The sequence below is a fragment of the Pogona vitticeps genome, chromosome 4 (assembly GCF_051106095.1).
Source record: "Pogona vitticeps strain Pit_001003342236 chromosome 4, PviZW2.1, whole genome shotgun sequence".
Lineage (NCBI taxonomy): Eukaryota > Metazoa > Chordata > Lepidosauria > Squamata > Agamidae > Pogona > Pogona vitticeps.
In genome coordinates, this window is record NC_135786.1 from 165,924,832 (window position 1) to 165,933,801 (window position 8,970).

At 41.5% G+C, this 8,970-nt stretch overlaps 1 long non-coding RNA gene across 1 annotated transcript; it reads right to left on the reverse strand.

The window, feature by feature from the left end:
- Positions 1-291: 291 nt before the first annotated feature.
- On the reverse strand, positions 292-1,567 carry LOC144589233 (uncharacterized). Its single transcript, XR_013545223.1, has 2 exons — positions 1,438-1,567; positions 292-404 (listed from the first exon to the last, which is right to left on the reverse strand). It is a non-coding gene; the product is annotated as an uncharacterized LOC144589233 (long non-coding RNA).
- Positions 1,568-8,970: the final 7,403 nt, after the last annotated feature.

The window sequence follows — 8,970 nt, forward strand, 5'->3', positions numbered from 1 at the left end:
AATATTTTAAAAAATAGTCTGCAAGTAATCCCTAGAACTGGACTCCCTTCTTCCCCCACCCCCCTTTCCAAATTGTCTTTTGGGAACAGTAGGCCAAAAGATAAAAGGCACAAGAAAGAAAGATTTTTTTAAAAAAAATAGACATGGCATTTTGCAAACTGATTTAGGCTGGGTTCTGCTCAGAATTGGAGCAAGGCATGCCAGCACAAAGATGACTTCCTAGGGCAATGCATCTCTAGCTCTGATAGAGATCAATAAACTGGGTATAGTGCTTTTTAATTTCCTGTGTTCTTTACCTTGCAAGGGATCATGAGCTCTGTTGAATACTAGAGTTGGGCCTAAACAGCAGCTGACTATGGTCTGCTTTGTGAAGTCACTTCTATTGGTAGCTGCTACTCCATCCTCTGTAAAAGAGAAAAAAGAAGAAAAGGTACTTGCTACAAAATGCTTATCTTGACAATATGATTCTCAATATGATCCTTACAGGTGCCTTTTAAGAGTTGCATTAAAATGTACAATTCTGGAACAATGAGAGACGTCTCACATAGGTTATTTACCATATAATTCATAGAAATCACCTTGGGATCCGGACCTGGCAACATTAATTGGGGATCCTATTTCTTCCTGCACGATTGAGAATATGGGAATGGAGTTTTCCTTAAAGAGAGACTTGTAGCACTGAAAGCAAGGAAGACACTGTGTGTGCTTGATGACTCCAGCGGAGATAGGCAGGACCTTTCCCATTTCCAGCAGACACATGCCAATTGCTTGATATCCTGCCTTATACAGTACACACTCTCTATGAGCAGCTAAAATAGCTTCACAAACTGCAGGGAATTTTGACTGAAATTGACAGATTCATGGAGCAAGAAAATCCCTTTCATCTATGTACATACCAAAAGCAAAAATGAAAACACCCAAATCAGGAACCTGAGCTACAAAGAAACAGAGCTATTTGTGGTAAAATTGTGACTGGGTGAGTTTATCTACACAGGCACGCACATTGCGCGCACATGCACGCAGAGTGCTTCAGCACCAGCCAAATCTTATTTATTGTGACAAAATGAACAGCCCCCAGGATGCTCATCCAGCAGCTAATTTCTCATCTTATCTATTATGTGAATGAGATAGGAAAACAGTTTCCTGTTTTTCCCAGATATCGCTAACATGAAAGATACAGAACGAATTCCCTTGAAAGCAATGCATGCCGATCCAGCCCAGACTCATTTGTTTCAATGGGAGGAACTAATGTCATCAGGATTGCTCACTGATGAGGAGTAAGTCTTTAAACCCCTCTACAGAAGCAACCTCTAAAAATGCTGAGGAGGTTGACAGACACTTCGTTATCTGCTTATTAAATACGGTGCCTGGAGATATTGTTCCCACTTCACATAGAGGTAGAAGAGATACGTTTCCATTACCACAGTACACTGTTACCTGTACCAGAAAGCTCTGACACAAACACTGAGCGAAAACATGCTGTTTTGGTATCATGGCTATGAAGTGTCATCGTCTTCTTTTTCTTCTTCTTTGTCTTCGTCTTCTTCGTCATCTTCTTCTTCTTTTGCCTAGGCACAATTATTATTATATATATCTCATTCATTTGATTTCTACCGAAAGACAGACTGAAAGCAGCTTACAATAAGGTGAAACTGTGGGGGTGGGGAACCCACGAACATTTGTAATATTAAAAACCTAATTGACTCACATGCACTCGGATAAAAGAAACAGTGGTATTGTGCAAATTAATGAGGTGTTTTCTGACTTCAATGAAAATACCAGTACTGTATTTTGGAAGGCTTAGATATGTTCCTTGTTCAAAAGTGTGCCCATGTGTGCAGAATCTAGTCAATTCTACACAGTAGAAAACACAGTGCAGAATAAAAGTAAAATAAAATAAAATGGATGTTTATTTTATTGTGGAGTGTTTTCTGACCCCAAAGAATCCCAGTGTCTCTGCAATGGGAGAAAATCTAATTTCTCCCAAATAGTATCAACCTATCGACAACCAAAACGTGTTACCTCTCCTCTGTACCATAGTTTGCTAAATGGAATGCAACATTTCCCCACTCAGTGGCTATGACAAAAAAGAATATCAATAGTAAGATAGAATAGGTTAGTTGGGAATTTTGTTGCAAAGCTGCAGAAACCTGCAATGCTATCTGTGTGGACTCTGCAAAACAAATGTTTTTTTCCTAAAAAGCCATGATTCTGCAGGACTAAAATGTCCCATCTTAGTTCACGAGAGTTAAGTAAATGAGAATATTTACACACAACTGAATTGAAATCACTTTTAAAGTGCATCAACAAAATGATGTCACATGTATCAGTTTAACCCCTTCATGGATTGCTGTCTTGTCATGGCAAAGGGGCTTCAGTAATTCAGAGAAATTATGGGCTATGTTGTGCAGGGACACCCAAGACGGACAGGTCACAGTGGAGAGTTCTGACTAAACACAATTCACCTGGAGCAGGATCTAGCAAATATCTTTGACAAGAAAACTTAATGGACAGAAACAAAAGGCTAAAAGATATGATGCTGGAAGATGAGCCCCTCAGTTTGGAAGGCGTCCAACATGCTACTGAGGAAGAGCGGAGGACAAGTATGAGTAGCTCCAGAGCTAATGAAGTGGTTGGGCAGAAGCCGAAAGGATGCTCAGCTGAGGATGCACCTAGAAGTTAAAGGAAAGTCTGATGCTGCAAAGAAAAATACTGCATAGCACCCTGGAATGTAAGATCTATGAATCTTGGTATGATGGATGTGGGCAAACAGGAGATGGCAAGAATAAACATTGACATCCTGGGCCTCAGTGAACTAAAATGGATGGGAATGGGGGATTTCAATTCAGACAATTACCATATCTACTATTGTGGGCAAGAATCCCATAGAAGAAATAGAGTAAACCTCACAGTCAACAAAAGAGTGGGAAAAGCTTTTCTGGGATACAATCTCAAAAATGATAGAATGATTTCAATATGAATCCAAGGCAGACCTTTCAACATTACAGTAATCCAAGTTTATACACCAACCACCAAGGCTGAAGAGGCTGAAATTTACCAATTCTATGAAGACTTATGACACCTTCTAGAACTGACACCAAAGAAAGATGTTCTCATTCTGCAGGACTGGAATGCTAAAGTAGGGAGTCAAGAGACAAAAGGAACAACAGGTAAGTTTGGCCTTGGAGTTCAAAATGAAGCAGGGCAAAAGCTAATAGAGTTTTGTCAAGAGAACAAGATGGTCATCACAAACACTCTTTTCCAACAACACAAGAGGTGACTCTACACATGGAAATCACCAGATGGACAATACCAAAATCAGATTGATTATATTCTCGGCAGCCAGAGATGGAGAAGCTCTATACAGTCAGCAAAAACAAGACCTGGAGCTGATTGTGGCTCTGATCATCAGCTTCTTATAGCAAAATTCAAGCTGAACTGAAGAAAGTAGGAAAAACCACTGGGCTAGTCAGATATAATCTAAACCAAATCCCTTATGAATACACAGTGGAAGTGAAGAACAGATTTAAGGAACTAGATTTGGTGGACAGAGTGCCTGAAGAACTATGGATGGAGGCTCGTAACATTGTACAGGAGGCAGCAACAAAAACCATCCCAAAGAAAAGGAAATGTAAGAAAGCAAAGTGGCTGTCCAATGAGGCCTTACAAATAGCAGAGAAGAGAAGGGAAACAAAATGCAAGGGGGATAGGGAAAGCTATAGAAAATTGAAAGCAGACTTCCAAAGAATAGCAAGCAAGGAGAGACAAGAGGGCCTTCTTAAATGAACAGTGCAAAGAAATAGAGGAAAATAATAGAAAGGGAAAAACCAGAGATCTGTTCAAGAAAAACTGGAGATATTAAAGGAACATTTTGTGGAAATATGGACATGATAAAGGACAAAAATGGTAGGAACCTAACAGAGGCAGAAGACATACATCAAGAAGAGGTGGCAAGAATACACAGAGAAATTATACCAGAAAGATCTGGATGTTCCAGACAACCCAGATAGTGTGGTTGCTGACCTTGAGCCAGACATACTGGAGAGTGAAGTCAAGTGGGCCTTAGAAAGCATGGCTAACAACAAGGCCAGTGGAGGTGATGGCATTCCAGTGGAACTATGTAAAATCTTAAAAGATTATGCTGTTAAGGTGATACACTCAATATGCCAGCAAGTTTGGAAAACTCAGCAGTGGCCAGAGGATTGGAAAAGATCAGACTACATCCCAATCTCAAAGAAGGGCAGTGCCAAAATATGCTCCAACTACCGTACAATTGCACTCATTTCACACCTTAGCAAGGTTATGCTCAAAATCCTACAAGATAGGCTTCAGCAGTATGTGGACTGAGAACTCCCAGAAGTACAAGTTAGATTTCGAAGGGGCAGAGGAACTCGAGACCAAATGATACCACTCTGATGGCAGAAAGTGAGGAGGAACTGAAGAACCTCTTAATGAGAGGGAAAGAGGGGAGCGCAAAAAATAGTCTGAAGCTCAACATCAAAAAAGTAAGATCATGGCCACTGGTCCCATCACCTCCTGGCAAATAGAAGGGGAAGATATGAAGACAGTGACAGATTTTACTTTCTTGAGCTCCTGATCAATGCAGATGGTGAAATCGTGAAGCAGCCATGAAATTAAAAGACGCCTGCTTCTTGGGAGGAAAGTGATGACAAACCTAGACAGCATCTTAAAAAGCAGAGACATCACCTTGCCGACAAAGGTCCGCATAGTCAAAGCTATTTTTTTTTCCAGTAGCGATGTATGGAAGTGAGAGCTGGACCATAAAGAAAGCTGACCACCGAAGAATTAATGCTTTTGAATTGTGGTGCTGGAGGAGACTCTTGAGAGTCCTCTGGACTGCAAGGAGAACAAACCTACCCATTTTGAAGGAAATCAACCGTGAGTGCTCACTGGAAGGACATATCCTGAAGCTGAGGCTCCAATACTTTGGCCATCTGATGAGAAGTGAAGACTCCTTGGAAAAGACCCTGATGTTGGGAAAGTGTGAGGGCAAGAGGAGAAGGGGACAACAGAGGATGAGATAGCTGGACAGTGTCATTGAAGCTATGAACATGAATTTGACCCAACTCTGAGAGGCAGTGGAACACAGGAGGGTTTGGTGTGCTCTGGTCCATGGGGTCACAAAGAGCCAGACATGGGTTAATGACTAAACAACAACGAAGTATCAGCTTAAATTTCTTCTTCAGTAACCAGCCAATTGCCATATTGCCTGTCTTTGACAGCAAGGAGGGAGGCCAGCTTTGCCTGCACTAATCAGCAAGGTGATGTCTTCTGGATATCCAGAGGTCTCCCAAGGACTGAGACAAATATTAGCTTGCCATGCACAGAGAAAAGAGGTCTGTGGTTTGTTCTGTCCTTTCTGTGGAGGACCAAAGCTTGAGATTGCTAAACTATCTATCTATCTATCTATCTATCTATCTATCTATCTATCTATCTATCTATCTATCTATCTATCTATCTATCTATCTATCTATCCATCCATCCATCCATCCATCCATCCATCCATCCATCCATCCATCCATCCATCCATCCATTTATTTATTTATTTATTTATTTATTTATTTATTTATTTATTTATTTATTTATTTATTTACTATGCCACCCACTCTACCCAAAGGTCTCTGGGCGGCTTGTAACAATTAAAATTCAATTAAAATACAATGAAAGATAAAATTATTAAAATACAATTAAAATTGCCATCAGGACCTACAGTTCATGTTATTTCAATTAAAAGCCTTCTGGAACAGGTTTTGACCTGGCGCCGAAATGTCATCAACGTCAGCACCAGATGAATCCATAGTCCGGGGGCAGCTGCCGAAAGGCCCTTTGTCTACAAGCCATCCTTCTTACCTCCTTGAGGGATGGTTCTTTCAAAAGGATCCCCTGGCTAGATCTTAACTGCTGGGTAGGCTCATATGGAAGGAGGCAGTCCTTCAGGTATCCAGGGCCCAAGCCGTTTAGGGCTTTATATGTCAAAACAAGCACTTTGAATTGGGCCCGGGCAGCAACTGGTAACCAATGTAACTTAAACAGAATCGGCTTGATGTGTTCTCTAGCGGCCCCACCACTCACCAGCCGCGCAGCTCAATTCTGGACCAGCTGCAGTCGCCGGACCGTCTTCAAAGGCAGCCCCATGTAGAGCGTATTGCAATAATCTATACGAGATGTTACCAGTGCATGTGTAACTGTCATGAGACTCCGGTCGTCCAGGTAGGGCTGTAGCTGGTACAATTTCCGCAGGCATAAAGATAACATGATGAATGCAAAGGTTTCCATAGATGCCAATTTGGGAGGTTGATTGATATGTGTGGAAATGGCCTAGCTTTAGAAACATGAGCAGGGGTGTTTTGGCAGGGTAAAGAAACATCTTTTTTACCAGTTGTATGCTAGAGAACACAGAAACCAAACTACACTGGGGTTAGACTTTTTAAAATACATCACTTTCCCCCAGTGATACTGAATTAATTGTGTTTATGCTCTTGTATCACTGTCATAACACCCCTTGGACAATGTGACTTTGACTCCATTATGACTGCACAATGGTTTTTATTCAGAGGAAAGTATTTTCCCTTAATTGTGCTTATGGCTTTTCTTGTATTTTCTGTTTTATTATTTCTGAACAACAGTTTCATATAAACCGTGTGCACATCTATAGTAGAATTATACCTAGAGCATGCATTGCTTTTAAGACCCTACTCCACCCCGGAAGTCTTTGCATAAGTCAAAACGAGAAAAATCAACTCACGATGAAGACAAAAGTATTTGATTCTCTGTTGATATACATCTTCTACTCCAGAACAGGGTAGCTAGCTGTGTGTATACAGCATATGTAGATCAACGGGGAGGAAGCAGAATTACAAGATATTGAAAAACCTTGAAAGAAGGATCACTTCCCATTGAATTTCATAGCCACTTATTGGCGCTAGACTTTTTCAACACAAAGAACTAAATTACTGTTGGAGTTCCTGTTTCTTCAAGCCTTCTGATAAAGAACCCACCGTTCTTTATGCCCTCAAGAAGGGTGATCCTACGACACCACAAAGGTCTGGGCTTATCCCATGCAGCCTGTTAGCCTACTAGTGCTTTGCTTCAATGATTCACAGTTTTTGGCTCTTCCAATGTTTTGGACTTCAAATCTCAGCAAGGTTAGCAAGATTGCCAGGAATCAGTGAACCATCTGAAGCTTCAGGGAACTGCTATGTTTTTGCACGTCTCCAGATAGGCAGACAAATCTCAGAGTACCACTTTGGGGGGGGGAAATCTAGCTTTTTAGTGCAAGGTGGCTTTAAAGTCCAGGCACCTAATCCCCAGGTGACACCATTGATTCATTGCAAAGAGGCTGTTTAAGTACTGCACTTGTGCAATGTTAGTGCATAAAAAAACAATAAGCTAGAGCAGGGGACTGGAGAGAGAACTGGGAGGTACATGTCCTTGGGGCCAATGTTCCATTTGAAGCAAGGGCGGAGTAGGATGGCAGACTCATGAATCTTCTTGTGGCATAAGTCAAGGCAGTTGTGTTGGCCTCGACCAAAAACCCCAAACCAAACACACACTCAGGTAGTGAGCCTTTCATAAGAACCTAGAAAATGACTTGTGTGCTGCAAGGAAAGCTGCACACGGTGTGAATCCTTATAGGATTGGTGGCAATTGGTGCAGCTACTGGGTGCATTTTACTGTCTGCCAGTTACAGACCAATGTACCTCCTCCTCATTCCTCTCAAGCAGTGACATCACAAGGACCCACCCTCTGGTTTCAGGTTGTGGTCAGGAATCTCAGGGAATGGGATGCTGTTGACCTCATGATCCCAATGGCCAATGATCTGAGATTTGGAGAGCTAACAGTGGTAACATCTTGAAGGCCTATGACTAAAAATCTCGGTTTTATATGACCAGGCAGTGCTAGGAGGGCCTGGCATGCTCTGGTCCATGGGGTCACGAAGAGTCGGACACGACTAAACGACTAAACGAAAGGCAGTGCTACAACATTATTGGAGAGGGAAAAAAAGTCCTGTTCACCAATAAAACAATGCCAATCCATATGTTCTTCCCAAAGAATAACTGCCATTGAATTCACTGGGTCTTACTTTTAGATAAGCATGGATTGTAGCCAGCGATTTCCGTACCTGAGCTAACTGGTTTCTGTTTTTAACACAACCTTTATTCCTCACAAATGAATGCATGGCATGGGGGCAGGGGAGTCTAAATCCCGCACTTTGAAAACCTCTCTTTCAGATGCTTTAGACAACTGTGAAAACATAAAGGAAAATGTGAGGCACAGCTCTGTCTTCTTAACTCCAAATATGGGCATCTCTAATGAGACGGCTGCTTCTCACAGCTTTCTTAAGATGCAACAGAGTGAGAAGTGAACAGGCTGAACCAATCTTCGGGAAGATGTAAAAATGTGAAATGCAGATAGAGTGTATTCTCATATGAAAACTATTATGTAAAACTCTATGCAAAATCTGTAGAATTGTGCAGAAATGAGAAAACATTTCTGCACTTCTATCTGCAGAATCACAGAGAGATGTGAGTCCAAATAAGCTGGTGTTGATGGCAAAGATCATACAGCTTTGCTCATGAAATTTTTTTCTCCTCTATTTTGAGTGAGCTCTCTTCCCCTCTACTGTGCAACATAGCACACTGCAGTCCAGGAGGACCTGTGAACTTCTTGAGGCTCCAGGAGAAAAGAGGAATGAGAAAGACCCATTGTATGAACAGGCTTCCATTTGTCTCCAGACACAAGCCATTTTAAAGACTTAAATCAACTACCAGTTTGATCACCATGTGGTTGATATAAGCCTAAATCCAATGTTGCATCAGTAATGTCCATTAGTTTACTGGAACTTTATCCCTACACCCCCTTTTCTTTGGCCCTCAGAAAGAAAGAAAGAAAGAAAGAAAGAAAGAAAGAAAGAAAGAAAGATGCTCTGGCATGTTTTTCAGGCCTCGC